The 22,154-nt window shown below is 28.9% G+C and overlaps 1 non-coding gene and 1 pseudogene across 1 annotated transcript; both read left to right on the forward strand.

The window, feature by feature from the left end:
* Window positions 1-5,456: 5,456 nt before the first annotated feature.
* LOC125370647 lies at window positions 5,457-7,408 on the forward strand (annotated as a pseudogene).
* A 13,248-nt stretch (window positions 7,409-20,656) lies between these two features.
* LOC112536997 lies at window positions 20,657-20,764 on the forward strand. The gene has a single exon (XR_003080917.2). It is a non-coding gene; the product is annotated as a small nucleolar RNA R71 (small nucleolar RNA).
* The last annotated feature ends 1,390 nt before the right edge of the window (window positions 20,765-22,154 follow it).

Below are 22,154 nucleotides of genomic sequence, written 5' to 3' on the forward strand. Positions count from 1 at the left end.
TCATGGATTCAGGAACCAAATTGACCATTTCTCCCATTTAGATATTCTGTTGCCTCTTCCACAATTTCCCATCCTAGTACAGCTCCTCTGCGTAAAAGGCATTTCAAACTCAATCCCGATTCTGATGAGTTCACTACATCACCATTAGGTTCCACTAAGTTAAAGAATGCATTTAATGTGTCTAGGATGAGTTCTTTTTTTTTTCTTTTTTCTTTTTTTTTTTTGTTGGTAAATATAACAAGTTAGCTAAGGAACCACCGTTCTCGAGTATTTCTGGCGGAATAGTATTTTAATTCAAAAAAAATGGAAATTATGCATTTGTTAGCAAAATCTTATAGTACATGATACAGTTGTTAAAATGTTAAAAATTTTAGGTATTTTGAGATAATTAGGTTTGTTTACTTGTTTTGTTTTTTCATTGAAAAAAAAAAATCATCTTAGAGCGTTAGTCTAACACATCATCTTTTTATAGATATATTTGGACAATATTTAACCCTTCATGTGTGCTAGTATTCAGAATGTGCCAGAGGCGAATTACTTCAATATTAATGTGTTTAATAAAAATAAATTGATTGCGTCAATCTAACTTCTATCAGAACGATTATATGAAAGGACCTAAAGGATCTAAAATTTTCTTGATTCTTAACTCCACTCCTAAAAATTGTATTAAATCTAAGTGAAATTACTGTTCTAAGATAATTAAAAAAACTACAACTAAAAGCTAAGAAAATAAAATTAATAAAATTAAAAGCTGAAGAAATTATATTAAGAAAATAGTATTTTGTGAATACTAAAATAAATCTAAGCTAAGAGAATTAAATAAACTGAAAGAAAATATGAATAAGTAAAAAGCTACTACATAGAAAATATTGATAAGTATTGCTGATTTGTCAATATGATTTTTGTTGAAATGATTATTGATTCTGATTATGAAGTGAGCTCCTCAATTTATAGACTTTCTCGAGCTTGGTGATCGCGTCTTTAACAACTGCTTCAACCCACATTCTTAATGAAGCAACTTCTTCAAGCAATTATGCACATGATATATCTTTGAAGAAATGGTGTCATCAATTCTCCCACTTTCTCAAAAGTTGAATATGAAGTTGTTATCTAGAAGATGGTGCAGTAGAAGTCTCCAACTCTCTATTACATAACAATTCTTCTTTATATTTTCTCTTAAGACATCTCTCTACTACCTTTGACTTCTTAAACCAATTAACTCCTTCTCATTCTCCATATTTTACACGTGATGATTTAATAAAATCTCGGTATCAAGATTTTCAAATATTAGAATATGTGAAATAAATAATCCCGCATAGTGGCCCTACACTGCACCACCTTGGATATTTAAGTCAGCAAAATAATTACTGCACCGCCTTAAGTGTCTAGGTTAGTAAAATAATTATTAGACTGCACCGCTTCAATTGCACTGCCTCAACTTGCTAAATCAGTACAGTAAATAATGTGGACTTAACAATATCTCTACATAATGACTCTTTATTGCACCATTTTAGATATTTAATTCAATAAAATAATTACTGCACCACCTCAAGTGTTTAAGTCAATATAGTAATTATTATTTTATACTGCATCAACTAGCTAAGTTAGTGGAATAATTATTGCATCGCCTCAAATATCTGAAATCAATAAAATAATCATTATACTGCATTATTTCAACTATTCGTATCAGTGCAATAATTAAACTGTATCAAGTATTATGTAAATGAGATTAGTTTTAGAAAATATATCAAATTTAATGGCCTGAGCCAAAAAATATTTGAAGTTTTGTTTCATAGATTCGAATTTTAATTTTAAAATTTTATGATTTTTATTTACCAAACAAAAAGAATTCCAAATTGATATTCTTTTTTCTAAAATAACCACTATCATTATTGTTGAGAAAGTGACTCTTATTTTTTACTTATTATAGCTTCATGTCTAGTTATTAAATTTAAAATTATAATACTTTTATAACAATAAGTTGTACATAGATTGATTCTCTTATGGTTCAAACTCTATCATATTCAACCCAAATCTACTTCACAAATTTTAATTATTGAACTCATAATTTATATCATAAAAATTATAAATTAATTGATCCCTTTATGGTTCAAATTCGATTACATATATTCCTAATCCACGTAATTAACTACTGGATATAGAACTTGTAGATTTAAGTATATTTTTCCCTTTTTTCTACTTAAATACTTTAATTAATTAATTACATTGACGGCCTCTTCTGAGAACTAAAAGTTTAAGGACGAATGAATATTTAGTATAATAAACAAATAGATTAACTCCCTAGTATAATATGGTAAATCTCAAAGAAAAATAATCATTTCTCTTTTTATTTTTTATTTCAATTAATTAAAAGATACTTTTATCCTTTTACTAAAATTTGTAGAAAATTACTAAATAAAATTAATAAAATAGAGAATTGGAATATTATTATTACAAACAGAACTAGAATATTATTACTACAACCTATAAGAAGAATTCAGTATTATATTAAAAATTTACAAACTAGCACTATAAAAGTTTATGCATTTAACGACGGATTCTAGCATCTATCACTAAATACTGACAGAATAACAACATCATAGAGATGGAAAAAGTAAAAGAAAGACCTTTGAACTTTATCGACGATTTAGCTACGAAATAACAACGTCACTTAGCAATGACCAAAATCTTTGGATGAGTTAACGTTAAATTTGGCGCTATACTTTAGTCCCAACTTTAGTGGCAAATTTACAATGGATTTTACCGACGGAATTGAAATCTGTAGTTGAAATATTGCTACTTGATTTTTTAGCCAATTTTAGCAGTGGATTTTAAATCCGTCGCCAGAAGTGATTTAACGACAGATTTTAACATATTAGCAACATATAGTTACAGATTTAGCTATAGATTAGTGACTGATTTTTAAATTTTTATTTTTTACTCATTTTTTTTGAATTTAGTGACGGATCTTTAAATTTTATAATTTCCTGCATTTTTTTCATTTCTCGCTTATTTTTCTTAATTTTAACGAAGAATTAGCAACAACTTAGTAACAGATTTTTGAATTTTTTAATCACTACACTTTTTGTAATTCTCACTATTTTTGTTGAATTTAGCGACGAATATTTCCATCGCTAATTTTAACCCATTATAAATCACTTCTCTTCCTTTATCCTTTCATTTTATCTCTGTCACATATTCTCTATTTCTTTCTTTCTCCTTTTATTTATTATCACTATCATTTTTTCTTTTCTTATTCTCTATCTATATATATTCTTTTATTACCAATTTTTTTCTTTTTCTTCTTTTTGTTCCTTTTCTTTTCATTCTTACTCTCTATATTTCCTTTCATTATCTCTCTTTTCTTCCATTTCTTACTTTTTCTATATTCTTTTTCTTCTCATTTTTCCTTTATCCTTTTCTTTGATATTTCTCCTTCAAATTTCTTTATTCTCTTTTCTTCTATTTTTTAATTATTTTTTATTATCTTCTCTCTCTTTATTGTTTTTCTCTATTTTTCATTCACAATTATTTTGATTCTTACTTTTATTTAATTAATTTCTCCTCTCATCTATCTCTTTTTCATTTTTCTCTTCTTTTTCTTCTTCTTTTATATTATTATTATTATGATTATTATTATTATTATTATTATAAATCAATTGGACATATAAAATTTAAAAATATCCAAAATTAATTTATACAAAAATTAGACATTAAAACAAAAACTATACAAAGAGTTTAATAATATCTAAAATTACTTTTTAAATATATTAATTTTTAGCAACAGATTTTAAAAATAAAAATAAAAAAATTGTTAATTTAGCAATGAATATCATTAAATTTAGCTACGGATTACAGGGCATAGGTATTTAGCTATGGATTTTCATAGTTAATCCATAGCTAAATTTGGCAACAGATAATTTTTCGTCATAAAGAAATAACGATAAATGAAATGACTATGGATGACATCCATGCCTATTTTGATTTAGCAATGGAATACTCATAAATTTATCCGTCGCTAAAACACATGTTTTTTTTTTTCTTTTTGTAGTGCAGAAACTATTCTAATTTTGGCAATTTAATTTCAAATAAATGAAAGTCAAGATCTGATTTCAATAATACATCCTTGTTCAAAAATGAATAGACACAATTAAAAGCCATCACGTTTACTATATCTAGAAACTTTCTCAGCTCCGAGTCTAACACTTCCTCAGATTATTTATCAACAGTATCTTTCTTTTATCTTTTATCTTTGTTTCTTCCTTTTATGAGAAGCATCAATAATGTCTTTCCTTCCCTTCAAGACAAAAAAGAAGAAAAAGAAATACACATCTACGCGTTTAAACTCTTGAATTTATATTCTGTAAAATATTAAGTGTATGTTAGATTAAGTTAAAAGTTAAAAATTTTAAGATATCAAAAAAATTTTAAATACATATTAGATTTAACCGAAAGTTAAAGTGTTAAACTGATTAATTGATACAAGTTTAGAGATATAAATATATATTTAACCAAAAAAAATATCTTTAAATATAAAATATTAGGTACTTTTATATATTTTACGTGTATATATTAAAATCAATAAGTATATATATATATATATATATATACTTTAAATTTAGATAATATATATAAAATTATTTAAACTATTAAATAGTTAAACTACTAAATATATGTTATTTGTCTAATGTTTTTCCTGTAAAAGCATGACGTAGACCTAATATTTTCTTAAAATTTTATACTGGAAGATTTGACAATATTAGAAAAGATGCTATATAGGTAGAAAAAAATTAATAATTAATCATTATTTAAATAGTATTTTAATAACTAAAGAAATATTTATAAAATAAAAATACAATAAACTAATTTTTAAAAAATTATTTAATTAAATATTACATCACTATTTATGTAATTACATCCACCATCCTCCATATAAGTACGACTATAGAACAGATAAGGAAAAAGAATTATTTGGTTAGTGGACCACTTGAGATGGAGCTAAAGCAGCCAGTATCTGTTTCTAGACAAAGTCTAAAACCAGTACTACATTTTAGAAAGAAGTCAATTTTGCCGGCATCAAATATTATATATATATCTTATTTTATATTCTTCTCATAATAATGTGCATTATCAGTGTTCAAAAAAAATCGATAGCAGAGTCTCATGCTCTCTACTCTCAACTGTGTAGTTCAGTAGCTTACTCTAACTAAAAATCGATTCCGCCTTTGCTACTTCCAACAGGTGTAGCTAGCTAGATTTTTCTTTTATAATAAAATTTCTAATTGTTTTCTTTTGACATGTTTCTTGGGGTGTGCAATAGGTTTAGTTAGTTCTCATTGTTTCTTTTTAGTTTTGCGAAATTGCTTATAGATATTCCTACTGTATTAAATTAATTGTCTATGTCAATGGAAATGGTTTCTTTTTCTTCAATGAAATAAAACAACGTATTATATTATATGTGCAAGGCCTGTGCATGTAGAGTTACCTGCAACGTTGAAGAAGTTTACAAGCAAGGAAGCAATGGAAGTTCCCAAGTTCTTCACATGAATGGGGGAGAAGGAACAAATAGCTATTACAGAAACTCATTATTTCAGGTCTAGTCTCCCTCTTTAAAACATGATACGTCAATTTTATATTAGCTTTTGATGTTTCTTTAAGAAAGAATTTATTTCTTTTTTTTTTTCCCTTTTCTTTAATGCAGAAGAAAGTGATTTTGAAAGCCAAGCCTATATTAGATGAGAGCATAGCAGAGCTGTGTCGCGCAAACTTGCCGAAGTGCCTCACCATGGTGGAAATGGGATGCTCATCAGGACCTAATGCACTATTACCCCTTTGGGAAATAATAGAAAGAATTGATTCAACTTGTAATGAGATGAAAAAGAAACCTCCGATGTTGCAGGTTTTCTTAAATGATCTTCCAGGAACTGATTTCAACACCATTTTTAGGTCATCAGTGCCCAACTTCCAGGAAAAGTAGTGCAAGAAAAGGGTAACAAGTTTGGGCCGATTTTCATATCTGCATGTCCTGGCAGTTTCTATGGAAGGCTATTTCCACCACAATCCTTGCACCTTGTTCACTCTTCTTGCAGTGTCCATTGGTGTTCTCAGGTCCAAAATATAGAACTTTAATTGATCTGCATTCACTTCATTCATTCTATTATATTAGATTGATCCTAACAAATTCCAAGCTTAAAAGCTTTTACAAGTCAGGTACCTGAAGGGCTTGTAACTGAATCGGGAATTGCAATGAACAAAGGTAACATTTGCATAGCCGAAACAAGTCCCCCGAGTGTTCATAAAGCATATTCGGATCAATTCGAAAGGGATTTCACAACACTTCTAAAGCTACGTTCAGAAGAGATTGTTCCTGGAGGTCATATGATCTTGACCATCACAGCAAAGAATAATGACAATCCCTATTGCAAATATGGTTCTGAATTTTGGCCATTAATTGGGATGACCCTTAATGATATGGTTGAAGAGGTATTGATTTGTTCATTTAAGTTTTATATGGATAAATAACAATTATATTAGAAAAAGCATTATGCATGAATAATAGATAATAGAGATATATCCACTCAGCAAAAGGTCACATCTCAATGTACCAAAGAAAACAAAATAAAAATAAAAAGCAGCCAACAATTTCCATCGCGCTGTATGTCATAATTAACTGTTGTAACACCTGGTGATAATTGTTTTTCATTTCACCCACGTACCCTGACTTAATAGTTTAATGGAAAATAGTTCAATTATGAAATTTCATTGTTAAATAAAAACCTTTTACTCTTCAAAAATGTTAACATATATGTTTGATGCAGGGACTAGTTCAAAGATCAAAGTTGGATTCATGGAATATTCCATTATATTATCCATCTGCAGAGGAAGTAACAGATCTGATTCAGAAGGAAAATTCGTTTACCATTTCACGAGTGGAAGAGTTCGTGCAGAGTTGGGATGATAATATTGAGGATGGTAACAGTAATTTAGTGTTTGATAAGTGGGAGAGAGGGAAGCATGTCGCCAACTATATGAGAGCAGCTGCTGAATCCATGCTTGTAACTCAATTTGGAAATGCCATTATTGATGATTTATTCAATAGATTATCCGCCAAGGCAGCATACTACCTGGAAAATGGGATGGGTTTGTTCAATCATCTTGTCATTTCCATGACTAGAAAATGAAGACATTATGTATGCTGAGATTCCGGCCATTTGCCTATCAATATATGCTGGGTTCTCCTTTCCAATTTAACTTTGGAACTTTTTTTTTTCCTTTTAAAATTTAGGTTTTCTATTTTATCTTCCTTTGAGAATAAGAAGAGGACAATATTTAGGTACTTTATTTACCAGTAATAATAGCTGTAACAGCTCATTATGACATATTAAATAATAATTTCTTTTGTGGGACATGTAATCATTCTAATTATGCTGTTATTATATATTTTGTAGATACCTATGTCTGAAGTTTAAAATTTAAAATACTTTTAACATATACTATTATTTTAAAATAGATTTTTTTCTGATAAAGAATAAATTTCCCTGAATTTTTATTTAGAATCAAATACATCTGATTTAAATTATTTCAATAAATAGATTCATAAACTTAAGTTCAAGAGTCAAATATATTAATTTTAGATTTTTTTAGTAAATAGACTATAAATTTATGTACAATAATCAAATACATCAAATTTAAACTTTTTAAAAAAATTATTAAGTTTTAATTAAATTATAAAAATTTTAAAAAATAATATTTATTTTATTAATTTACCGATACAATATCTATCGGCGCGTATTTGAATTTTAGATTTTAAATTTAATTGACCCAAGAATGACAAATATTAAATAAGTCAAAATTTTAACTTTCTTAATAAATGGGCTTATAACTTTTTTTTTGGACAATTAAAATACTGATTTTAAATTTTACTAAATTCATTATTGTATAATGCTACATTATTATATTGTATTAGTAAATTAATAAAATAAATTTAATTAAAATATAAAAGTCTAATGTTATTTTATCTTTTACAAAAATTAAATTGGGTGTATTTGATCCTTTAACACAAGTTCAAGGGGCTATTTAGTAAGAAAAATTAAATTAGATGTATTTAACCTTTAAATATAAGATCAAAGGTTTTTTACTAAAAATTTTAAATTAGATATATTTAATCCTTGAACACAAGTTCATGAAACAAATTAACCCTTTATCCTAGATTTATTTGATACGGACATCTATTTTGAATATATAAATTGTTTTAATATGTACACTTATTTTTAATATATAGATATGATGTTGGTATATAATTTTTATATTTTATTATATAATTAATATATTAATTAAATATCTTTTTTTAATTAAATAATAATTCTGATACTATAAATAGTAGTGTAATTATATTATTAATATTACTACTAATTTAGTATCCTAATAATTCTGTAATTATATTATTAATATTGTATTACTACTAGTGTAGTATCCTAATTATAATAATTTTTAATCATAAAAATAGCATTTACTAATAATATTTGTGGTATTTCATATATAAGTAATAAATTAATTAATAAGATTTTAAAATAGCTTTTCTATTTATTATATTAACAGAATCTTTAAAATATTAAAATTTTATTAAGAAGGACACTTAAGAATATTCTAAACTATTATTATTTTTATAAAATATGATAAATAATTATAAAATATTTAAAATTTATGTATAAATTTATTTTATATTATTATTTATAATTAAAATAACAATAATAATAACTGTACAACGTGCACAAAATAAACAACTAGTTTCGTCACAATATTATTCATATAACAAATTATTATATTCATTTTCTTTTTTTAAAATAAGATATTGCACTGGCTAACAAATTTGACTCTAAATATTCATTTTCCTTCTTATAGTTTGGATTCATGGCTAAGGGACATGGTTTCAAGAAGTGATGATAGCCAATTGGAGTTGTTCTTTGGAGTTTTATGGGCAATATGGCGTGCGAGAAATGTGCATTATTTCCAACATCAATTTCTGTCTGAAGGTCAGATCCTCTCAATGGCTACCAGGGTCTTGAACGATTATAAAGATACTCAAATTGGGATCCCAATTCCTGATGCTGTTCCGATCAGTCAGCAATTGACGATCTGTTTTGTTGCTCGTGATAACAAGGGTTCTTAATTAGCTATTGGGTGCAGGCGTATTGATTACCTTATTCCTGTTGATGAAGCGGAAGCAGAGGCTGCAAAATTTGGTCTTCAGTTTGCAAAATCCTAACATTACCAAAGCTTGGTCCTGGAAAGTGATTCCCAATCGGTGGTAAAATGCTTCAATCTTAATATAAATTTCAAATCTTAATACTTGGAAGATTTTTTAGGGAATCAAATGTTAAATTGAATTAAAATATTTCAGAATAAAACAAGTTAAAAATAAATTTCTAGTCATTGGTTGGTTTGATATTTAGGTTGAAAAACCTCAATTTCGTTTGATTCATGAAAAATATCTTTTTAGAAAATAATTTATTTTTCTATATTTGGCTGCAATTCTGAAAATCATTAAAGATAGGGAAAGAGTGAAGGAAATTTTTTTTTTTTTTGTAAAAGAGAAAATCATTTTTATTCTAAAGACGTAATAGAAAAGATTTCCTTTTAATCATTCTAAACACAGAAAAATTAAAAATTATTTTCCTGACAAATATTTTTCATGAAACAAATAGAATTATTTTATTTTTATGTATTTTCAGAATTATTTTCTGAAAAAAGTAGATAAAAATCAATACTGTTCTTAAAAGTGAATTTGAGAAAAGCAACCAGATAGTGTATTTGTCCTTAGAGATTAGAAGTTCAATAATTTGACAATCTTGTTAAGATTTTTGTGAAACTTATGTCTTCATGATGGAGCTTAGAATTTTACATTCCGACATACTATCTTAGAGATTTCGGGAAAGGCGAGTCATGGAGACGCCAGCAAATGGACCCTAGTTATGCAACGAACTTGGAGGAAGAATTGTTTAATGCAAGCATGGAAATTTCAAGGAATATTGGGAAGTCACTTCTGTAAACCTTTTTTGTTGAGACAATCGTGCAGCTGCTTCTTCCTCCTAAATCCAATTGATTTTTCTTGCAAAGGGCCAAAGTTTATATTAAGATGGAAAGAGGGAAATGATAATTTATATCCAAACTTCTCTTCTTCTACATCTATTTCCTTTTCTACAAGTTGGGTGATTCCCGAAAGGTCGGATCCTCTCTATGTTCAAATGGATAGTCACCTCGTACTAGAATTCTTGATCTCGATCATTTCTTTATCTAATGCGTTTGTTGCTTTTAGTTTTGTACTTGCTAGCAGTTCTCTAAATGCTTTAGGTCACTCGATTGCTAAGCTAGCTTTATCCAAATCTTCCGATTTTATTCGTTGGACAAATGTTTTTCCTCCAGGACTTAGTTCAACTCGTTAATTAGTCGTGATAACTCGGTCAACAAGGGTGAGCTATCAATAAAGATCTTGAAGGTTGACTTTAATCTCCGAAATACTAATAAGGATAGTTAGAAAGAGCTAAACAAGATTGCACGATTACTTACTCCGATGATAAAGTCAGTAATTTATAAGAGAGTAGCAAAAGTGTATAAGAGTGTAAAATAGCATCTACCTGTGACGTGTTATCTCCATTCCATATATAGATATTGATAGTCTTCATGTCCTACTAGAAGTAGAACTCAATAGATGTAAGTCAGCTTAGTTATAATATGACTTATTCTCTTAGTTTTCTAAAGGATTCTAGGTCGAGTCGGACTCTCTCACTAGAGTCCGCCCATGACACGATCTCTTAGACTTTTTGTTATAGTGGAATACAAGCTTTTGGTCAACTCCGTCTTTTTCGGGTAGAATAAGTTGGCTTACAATGCTCAATTATCATTAGTCATCTCCTTTTGTCTAAGAGTATTTATGCTTGGTATGTTTTTCATGCTCGTATTCAGCTAATTTAGCTATATGGCAAGCTTGATGTTCATCTGACAAGATGTTCACTTTGTTCTTGATCATATCGTTAGTAAGAGGTAAGCTCAGTTGTGTCCTCTGAATTTCAAACGTCTATGATGTCTGACATGCTTACTGACATTTCGTACATCAAGTCTATCATAATGAGAACCGCTTTTCATTTATATCTTGTCGAAAGACAGTTACGTCCTTACATTCTGTAATGTTTCTTCAATGATACTGAGGGCTATCTTCAGCATCTAGCATCAATATAAATTTGGAATTTTTCCTTTCTAAAACACTTTCTGCCATTGTCGAATTTCTTAGTGCTTTTCTTGCATCCTCTTCTTCAGAGTATTTTGATACTTAAAATTGTCTCTTGCCTGCAAGTCCCAGTTTTTCATTAGTAAGTGCCTTTAATCTCTTTTGGATCTTCTTCCTTCTTCTTTGCTGTAGATTTTTGCATATTGTCTATAGGCTTTTTATTTCTTTGCTATTACTGTAACGATCCGGAATCAGATCACATGAGATACTGTCCTCTTTAGCCCCCACTGGCCTCACGATTTTGTCCTTTTGGCGGGTTCGAGAACTTCTCAGGAGGTCTCCCATCCTGGAATTTCTCTGAACCAAGCACATTTAACTTTGGAGTTCCTACAACTCCAAAACCAAACAACCAAAAGGCGCCTCATGTGATTTATTCCAACTCTTTATATATATATATATATATATATATATATATATATATATATTGTCAACCATTTCCGCCCCATTTTGATATGTAATTCGATTCACTCATGTACCCCCGTATCTTAGAGTGCTGCCATATAAGCTTGCCAGAAGCCGCTCCTTGTCCAGGCATCCTATCCTTGCCCTAGCGTCCACTTCCTGCCCTCGTCGGACCACTTCTCTAGGCTAGGCTGTCACAATTATGGAGTCATCCCAACCTTCCTCTCTCTATCCAAAATTTGGGCCCATTCATGGAGATGGGATTGTAGAAACTCATTTTCAAAACCTTCTTGATCATCAGCCATTCCTCAACAAGAAGAGGTGGAGAGTCTTGAATGTTCCTCCGAGGATGGTGAAAACAGTCACCATCTCGACCATTCTAAAATGGACCTGACCCAACTTGGGCATATTCAAGATCGGTAAAATTCCAAACCTTTTATACTTTGAAAGAGGTCTCGAAAGATTTCTTTAGGAAATAGCATCCTTGAGGCTAGTCATATAGTCTTATACGAAGAGCTTCTTAAAGCCGATTTAGATCCTTATATCCATGCACTTCATATTTGCTTCCTTTAGATCTTTTTAATAGATCTGTCATTCTTGATATGAATGTATCCGTAGTTCAGCTACATCCAAACTCAATCGGTCTTCTTGTTACTTTTAAGCAACTTTGTAAACATTCTAATATAGTTCCGACTTCTATTTTTTTAGTTTTTATTTAGTTGTTCGGGCTTCTAAGTATTCTTTAATATACTTGAGGGCCCGAGCTAGATCCAAGCTTTTAGATGGTCTCATTTCTTCTGTCCATAACTAGCATGACTATTTATTCTTAGTCGTCCATATCGAGGAGATGACATATTCTTCCTCTTAAAAAAACTGACTAAACTTACCCTGCAGATAAACTTTATAAATAGGCGAACTTCAATGAATATCCAAAAAAAGAGACTGCATTGCCTGTAACTCCTTTAATCAAGTAATACCATTCTAAGCTCAACTCCATCGAACAAGGACACGAGCTAGGTGTCAACGCTTTAGGTATACATACTCTGTATTTCTTGTTCGATACTTTTTACTTTATCTCTGTCTTATTGATAACTCGGTCAACAAAGGTGAGCTATCAACAAAGATCTAGAAGGCTGACCTTAATCTCCAGAATAGTTGCAAGAATGATTAGAAAGCGCCGAAGGGGATTACCCGACCACTTACTCCAATGATAAAATCTGTAATTTGTAAGAGGGTGGCTAAAGTGTATAAGTGTATAAAATAGCATCTACCTGTAACATGGTATCTCCATTCCTTATATAAATGTTGATAGTTTTTATGTCCTACTAAAAGTAGAACTTCGTAGATATATGTCGGCTTAGTTATAATAGGACTTGTTCTTTTAGTTGTCTGAAAGATTCTAGGTCGGGTCAGACTCTCTGATTAGAGTCTGTCCATAAAACAATCTCTTAAAATTTTTGTTATAATGGAATACAAGTTTTGGTCAATTTGTCTTTTCCGAATGAGATAAATTGACTTATAGTCCTCAGTTATCAAGTAGGCTCCTATTTAATTTCTTCATGAAATTCTATCTTTTCTCAAAAAAAAAAAAAAAAAAAACTGAAGTGATGCACTTCTTCTAAATGTCCTTATTAACCTATGTTTGGACTCAGTCGAGTATTAATTGCATAATTTTTATTTTTGGTATTCATAGGAAATTAAGGAGTAGGAAACTTGGATCCTTTTAAACTAAAGTTAACTGAAATTCTTGTTTTTTCAGAAATATAAATTGAAAGCCAAAACAATAATATATGAGTTCAGACAATTTCTTAAAAAGGTAATTTATAATGAGCTAATAAAAAAGAAGCTAAGGAATTAGAAAAGGCTGGAGACTTAACTAATTAACGATAACATAAATTAGAAATTAATAACTTGAGGCTTTGATTGATGAAAATAGACTGCACAACATGTTGAACTAAGAATAAAGGGTTCAACAGAAAGATTGAGCTAAGAATTTAAGTAATTGAAAGCTTTTTTTTCTTTTTTATTGAGAAAGAAGTAACTGAAAGCTACTATAAGAGGTTAAGAACTTTAGGAAAAGTTAAGAATTTTGTAATGAGTATTTGCAGAATTTTGTTGTTATTGATTTTGTTTGGGTCATGCATCAAATATATGGATCATAGGCTACGGAATTGGGCCATGAGCTTTTATGGATTTTGAATAAAATTAAGAAAAAATATCAGAAATACTTTTTTTAAAATTTTTTTATCAAATTTATGATCTTTTATTTCTACTGTCTTAAAATATTAAAAATACATTTTTTTTATTTTTTCAAAATTACAGTTATTGCTGTCTTTGATTGCTTTTGGATAAAACAACAAAAAAAAAAAAATTGAAAGAAGAAAATAAAAAGAATAACTGAAAAATAATCAATACCGTAAATTTAAAAAAAAAAATTAAAATAGTATAATTGAACAAAAAAATTAAACAGTAAAAAATATTTTTTTATTAATTTTAAAATATTTTATTAAAAGTTTCCTAAAATTAAATATTTTTTTAAATATGACTTGCAATTTAATTGGGCTTGGGACGAAATTAAATTTTAATGTAAATAGAGGTACATCCAAAGAGATAAGGTCCATTCAAAAAAAATCACCATAAATTGTGTAGTACATATTTTAAGCTGAACTTTGTTATGTTGTAGGCTCATATGTCTAATCCGTATAAGAAAAGGAATAAAGGCATTTGAATAATTGTAACCAGAGATTGCAGCATAGGTGTATTACAGTCAGGTTGTCCTATAGCAATAAATGCCAGACCCACTTGCATGAATATGACCATAATTGTCAACATAGATTCCTAATCAAGTATTTGTTATATTTTAAGTCCTCAACACTTTTTTTCTATTTTCAGAAAAGGGTCCTCAACACATTGCAAAGGTTATTAACATGAAAGGTGAGATAAGCATCAATTGAATTCTGTTGTTATATGTATAATTGAATTGTATTACGAGTATTTAATAATTAAGACAAGCTTGATTTATCATATTTGTGATGGGATCTCAGTCATGAGAATAAAATAATAAGATTTGAATTTTATGTGGTCATGTAATTCTAGATTCATGCTGAATATGAGATAAAAAGTAAATTGTTTTACATGTAAATGAATATATTATTAATTGATTATGTTTATACACAGTTTAATATAAGTCAAATGAGGATTATATGTCAGCTGATCATTTATTATACAAATTGCATTCCAATCAAAAGGACGTTATGACCAGCTTTTCAAACACTTGCAAATCACTTAGCATATGGATCGAAAGATTAAATTATAAACTAAATACCAAAGTTCAAATAAAATCATATGATTTATATGTTTATGTTGGTTAGTAAAAGTTAAATATTACGTGATTTATTTGAATTTTGGGAGCAACGTTTATCTACTTGATCACGACGAAATCAAATAAACCATTAAATTGCATTAATGAAGTCTTACGATAATATTGTGCCCTAGTGCGAACTGATTGTTTGATGGTAACAATAAGATTTAGTGGTTATTTATATTCGACCAAATTGCAATAATTTTTTTGTAAAATTGTGAAGTTTAAAGTTTGAACATTTTGAAGTATAAAAGCACTGTAGACAGAGATATAGAGCATAGGACTCACCATTCGGATCCTCATCATCTCTCTCTCTTCGTATTATGAGCATATATTTAAATTAGAAAAATATTGTATACTCATATATTTACATACAGAATATTTAGTTCAGAAGTTTAATGCAGCTGATAGCTGTTTTTTACTTAATAATTATATTAAAATGTTTAGTGAAGACTTAAAAAAAGCAATTGATAGCTGATTTAATCCATATCAGCTCTATTTTAGAGTTTTTTTATTAGCTAATAGGTGATTTAATTTATTTATTTATTTAGATAATATTATCTTTATTAAAATTTATTAATAATATTTTACTATAATCTTAAATTTTTATATTTTGTAATAAATAATTATTATTTTAAAATTATTCTTAATAGTTAAATAATTATAATATTTATAATTATGGTATTTGAAATTATAAATTTTTATTAGCGAATTTAAATTTAAATTTTTATTTTTAAAATAACTTTTATAAATTTTTTAATAATAAATAAATTGAGCTACAGAAAACTAACTATAATATTTTTAATTATTATAATTTTTTTATTAATTTGTATAATTGAATATAATATAATAAGATAAAATATATTTAATGATAAATTATACTCTCAATGGTCATTTAATATACCAACAACAATCGCTAATAAGATTTTTCCAAGGTCTTCCCACTTAAATTTAAATTTTAATTAGAGGAAGAAGGTAATTTTGTAAACCAATAATAAAAGATATAAAATTATTTTATTAATTCTATTGATTCGCATGTATTATGCATCAATTTGATCCTTTAAGGATTTTAAAAATATATATATATATATATATATATATATATTTATGTCTTTTATTTCATGATTCAATTTTAAAATTTAAAATACCATTCACATAGGAGAATGGTTATTATTCTATGATAGTTCTCATTTACATATAATCTACGGGCATGTTTGATTCAGTTGATTAGTGCGGTACGATAGTTGATAAATTAAACCAGATAATAATACTAATTCTATTCTAAAAAAAAGCATATTAATTTATTTTAATATTATGTTAACTAATCAAATAATGATACTAATTCTATCCTAAAAAATAGCATATTGATTATATTTTAATATTATATTAATAAATAAATTAGTTTTTAATTAGATAATAATTCTAATTTTAGAAAATAACATCTTAAATTATATTTTTAATATTATATTTAATAATAAACTATTTTTTCCACAAGAAGATCATCAATCTACTTGAATGTCATTCTACACAAGATCATAAAGACAAAAGCAAAATAGCTTTTAGGTTTAACAACCAATTATCATTCAAATTCAACTTAATTCTATTCATCAAAATCCGTACTATTAGAAAACCCAAAACTTAACTATTAAGGATTTACATCCCATCTAGAATAAATGTAACCTTCCTAACTAAAAGAGATAACTAAAATTAAAATATATCATTAAAGCTTTAAAATACCCTTAAATATTTATACATAATTTAGACCGATCAAATACCCCCATACTTAAACTTTTACTTGTCCTCAAGTAAATAGCAACTGAGAATTAACTTTTGCAAAAAATCATAAAGAACATCCATACTCAGCTTAAAGATATTATTCAAAAGAATCTTATTAATGCAAAGATCATGTCAACCCAAGAATACTTGAGGCATAATAATTTTCTTTAAGAATATAAACTCAATCATTGTTAATCAAAAGACTCAAGCATCAAATCCTTCACACCTGTTTCACAACAAATAGTCTAACTCATCTTCAAAGGATACAACTATGATGCATAATCCAAATTATCATAACTCTATTAAAAAAAAAAAGCAAAACCTTCATTCAAAAACAAGAGATCAATAGGCATTTATTACTTGCTTTTGAAGCTCTTATACTTTTTCTTTTCTTTTCTTTATACCCTTTGGATTTTGATTTTTGATACTTGGGGTATTTGTTTCTTTCTTAAGATGTTATGTCTTTTTACGTAAATACAAACATGGGTGATGAATGCACCTAGTTACTCAACAAAACATATAACAAGATGCTTTGCATACTCATAATCTTAACTGCGTTTTTACGCGAAAATCAATATTGATCATGAAGATCCCCGGTTACTAAGCAATTAAATTTAGCGGAGTAGAGTTATTAAACTTAGAGCTTTAAACTTGCCCATATCATATCTCACAAACTTAGGCAAGCCAATTTAATAACAAGAAAATGATAATCTAAATCATACACTTCCAATCATACCCATGTTGAATGTTGCTAAACTATTTATCATGTCCATATACAAAAGATGAACATTTGATCATTTAAGTGCAAATAACTCATGAGTTCACATTTATACATGTTAAAAACTAACTCAAGAGTTCAAGAATCTTAACATAATAGCATTCTTTCATCGACTCTTATATAGAACAATAAGAAAAAGCTAAGTGAAAAAATTTAAAATTTTACAAAAGATTAACCAAAGTTGCTAATTCTCATGGCATATGACGTATAAAGTTTAATCGAAGAAATATTATATTTTCCTCCCCCACACTTAAATTTGACATTGTCCTCAATGTCATTGCATATAGAAAAATAAAGAACAAAAAGAGAGGAAGAAGATAGAATACTTCCCTGAAATTTTGCAATGCATAATAAGCCATGAACTTGAATTTCAATCTCCACCATCCAAACCTTAGAAGCACACTTGAACACACATCATTGATAATTATAAAAGAAATAAAGAAATAAAAATTTAAAAATAATAAATTATCCTAAACATACTAGAAAAATTAAATCCTAAGATAATTAAAAGTTAGGTCCTAATAAATAAATATAAATTCTAGAATAAAATCTAAAATAAAGTCCTAAATCAATGATATGACTATTTATGTGGAAGAGATAGATATATATTTAATTTAAAAAAAAAGAGTATTTTAACTAAAAATAATTCATAATTAATCCCAATTTCTTGGATTTAATTATTTTAATTTTTGCTCAATTTTTTGACCATCGCTGTGGGCACATTAGTTCGTGCTGCGTGCTATCTTTGCCGTTCGTGTCTTTGTCGATGTTGCGGGCCGTGCGTGCATCTTTGCTGCCTCTCTGCTGGTCCGCGAGGTCGCGGCCTCCTCGCGAAGCACTGCGCCTCACGGCAGACTACCTGCAGCCCTCCACGCCTCGGCGGCTTTCTTCTCGCGGGAGGCCCTGCGACCCATGGCTACTTGGGCTGCTGCAGTGTGTTGTCTCTGCCATTACGGGCCCGTGTGAAAATTCTTTGCCCTTGATGTGGCTCGCTCAAATTTTTTTTGGAGCTTTAATTGCTTCTCATGGAGACATATTGCCTTTTGGGAATCAAATACAAGCCTACAAAATAAACATAAAATAAATAAAAAATAAAAAATAAATTTAAAATAATAATAATAATAATAACTTTAAATGCATAAAAATACAATTGCTAAGTTTATTGTCTATAGCTAGACATTCCTGATTATGCTCATAGTGGGTGTTCGTCCGCGCACTCCACCTTTTCGTCATAAGCCGTTCCTTTCAAGTATGGCTTCATACTATTTATGCGAACATCTAAAGTGTCATGAAAACTCTTGTCAATTAAGAATGGAATATCATCATATAATTGTTCATAAACAAGAGAATCTAAATAATTATATGAACACTTATCAATAGTAGATTTAGGAGATAAAGTTAGAGAGTCAAACACTTTAAGTTCCACAGTTTCTCCTAAAACTGTCATGGTAAGTTTTCCATCATGCACATCAATCACAGTTTTTGTAGTTGCCATGAAAGGTCTACCAATGACTATGGTTTGCTTTTTATCCCTTGTTGGCGTATTTTCCATGTCAAGTACTACATAATCAATTGGAATTATTAACTTACCTACTTGCACTAGCAAGTCTTCTACTATACCTCTAAGGTATTTTATCGATCTGTTTGCAAATTGTAGAGACATGGTGGTAGGCTTCAACTCTCCCAAGCCAAGTAGTTTATACATCGAATACGGCATCAAGTTGATGCTTGCTCCCAAATCTAACATGACTTTTGTATCCTTTTTGGCACCTATTGTAATATTAATGGTGAAGCTACCAGGATCCTTCATCTTAAGGGGCAATTGATGTTGAAGCATTACACTTGCTACTTGTATTTTTTCGTTGTTCGCATATCGCCTTTTGTTGGTGTTCAACTCTTCAAAGAATTTTGCATAAGCTGGTTTTTTCCTGATAACATTCAACAAAGGTAAGTTAGCATTAACTTTAGAGAGCATCTCAATACTTTCAAAAAAAAATTCATCATTTTTGCTCTCTTTGGGTTGGTTTAGAAAAGGAGTAGGGGGTCTATAAGGCTGAGCTGCCTTATGAAATTCAGGTCCAGAAAATACTTCCTTTTCTTTCTTCTCCAGCCTAAGATTAGGCTATATTTTTTCTTCCTTTTGTATGCTTTCCTCATTGCTTTGCACTAATCCATCATTTTCAGGTGTACCTGCATAAGAAGAAAAATTCCTTTCAATTTCCATAGCAATATTATCGACAACCTCACCTCTTCTAATAGTAGTAATGGAATTGGCTTGTTCAGGTTGACTTGATAGTTCCTCTTTATTGAGCTCTTCAACAATTTGTTCTATTTGAGCTTCTAAACGTTTTAGTGAAGCCTCAATGGAATCTGTCTTTTTCTCATTCCTCTCCATCCTATCATGAGAAGCCATCATAAATGATTGAAGTGTTTCTTCCAAACTTGGCTTCCTTTGTTCATTAGATCGAAGAGTTTGTTCTTGATCTTGAAAGAAAGGATTGGAGTTCCTTTGGAATTGAGAATATTGGTCTTGGTAATGAGGTTGATTTTGATTTCTCAATAATTATGGTGAGTTTTGGTCATTGTATTTTCAAGAAAAATTTGGATGGTTTCTCCAAACTGTATTATATGTGTTGGAATAAGGGTCATTCATAGGATGCATAGGTTGGTAAGAATCCATCAAATTTGTTTGGTCATACATATTTTCTCTGTAATTATCAAAAGATGAACAAACATTAGCACTATGACTATAAATACCACAAATACCACATACCTCATTATTTGGTGAGTTTTTTTTATTGAAGTAAGCATATTAACTTGCTTAGTCAATTCAGCCAATTGCATGGCCATCTCACTATTAGCTACCACTTCATTTACTTCTATTCTTTTTGTCCTCACACTTTTTTATTGAGAATTGGCTCCTAACATCTCAAAGATGTTATAAACCTCATCAGGTGTTCTTTTTAATATAGCACCCTCAGCTGCATTATCAACCATACATTGATATTGGTGTGTCAACCCATTATAAAATGATTGGTTAGTTATTGGGAGTGGGAATCCATGGTGTGGGCATTGCAATAAAAGTGATTTGAAGCGATTCCATGCTTCATGAAAAGATTCAGCATTCTCTTGATAAAAATTAGAAATCTCACCTCTTAATTCTTTGGTCTTTTGCTGTGAGTAAAATCTACTCATAAACTTTTGATAAATTTCATTCCAATTTCTCAAAGAATTAGGAAGCAAGGTCATTAACCAAGCATTTGCTCTTTCTTTCAATGAATAAAGGAAACACCTCATTCTTAGTTGATCCTCATTAAGTCCAGATAATGGAAAAGTATGAACTATGGCATAAAATTCTCTAATGAATGTTAATGCATTCTCACTAGGCATACCATAAATGAATGAAGCATATTAAAATGAATGCTCTTAAGTTCATAATTCCTAGATGTATCACCTAGAACTATGCATGAAGTAGTTTTACCAATTGTAGGCAATGCATAATCTTTCATAACCATTTGCCTTTCAGCTCCTACTTCTCTTGGTGGGTTTGCCATGATATCAACTTCTTTTGTTGATTCTTCTTCTAGTTATTTCCTGCTAAGCATACAAAACAAAATAAAATTTCAGATTAAAAATAAAATTTACAAACAAACAAAAACACATAAACAAAATAAATCACAAAACAAAAAATAAACTAACAAACACAAGACACTTTTGATAATCAATTAATATAATAAATTTGGACACAGTTCCCCGGCAACGGTGCCAAAACTTGATGTGTCTTTTTTAGTATTCGCAAGTGCACGAACCGTTCCTATAGTAAAGGTAAGTTCACCACGAGGTCGATCTCTCAAGGAATTATGAGGCCACTTATTATAAAGACTAATTATCAACACAAAACAATAAAAGTAAATCTAAACACTCTAAATCGTATGTTTGAGAGGATAATGGTCATAAAGTAAAGTAACTAAACAATAAATAAATATGCAATGCAAATACAAATGCAAATGCTTATGATCTAAAACTATATGCTAAAAATAGTATTTAATCTAGCAATTTACTTAGTAATCTCCTTGTTTTATTTTAAGCCTAGATCTAATGAATGAGATGGTGATGTGCCTTTTTCCTAAATCACTCAAGCTAATGACACAACTTAGGTTTCTTATACCAACATAGATTAAAGTAAAGATGATGTTTCTAATACTTTTAAACCTAAAGATTTTCATAACAATTACTATTGCTAAATTAATATGATGGTTAACTAACAATAATAACTGAAACTAATAAAGATATGAAGGTGAAGAAATCATTTATTAAATAAATAAATAACAAGGTTCATACAAAAGTAGAAAGACTAAACTAAACACTTATGAAAACTAGCCTAACATATTTAACCCAATGATCATGGTATTAAATAGAAAGATAAAAAATAAGAAAGTAAAAAGCTCCCTCAAGATCCAGAATTTCTTCAAGTAGGAAGAAGATTGGTCCTCAGACTCCACTTCTTGAAAAGCTCCTTAGATCCTAAAAGAACAATGAAAACTAAAACTAAA

This window comes from Ricinus communis, chromosome 7 (genome assembly GCF_019578655.1).
Source record: "Ricinus communis isolate WT05 ecotype wild-type chromosome 7, ASM1957865v1, whole genome shotgun sequence".
NCBI classification, from domain to species: Eukaryota; Viridiplantae; Streptophyta; class Magnoliopsida; order Malpighiales; family Euphorbiaceae; genus Ricinus; species Ricinus communis.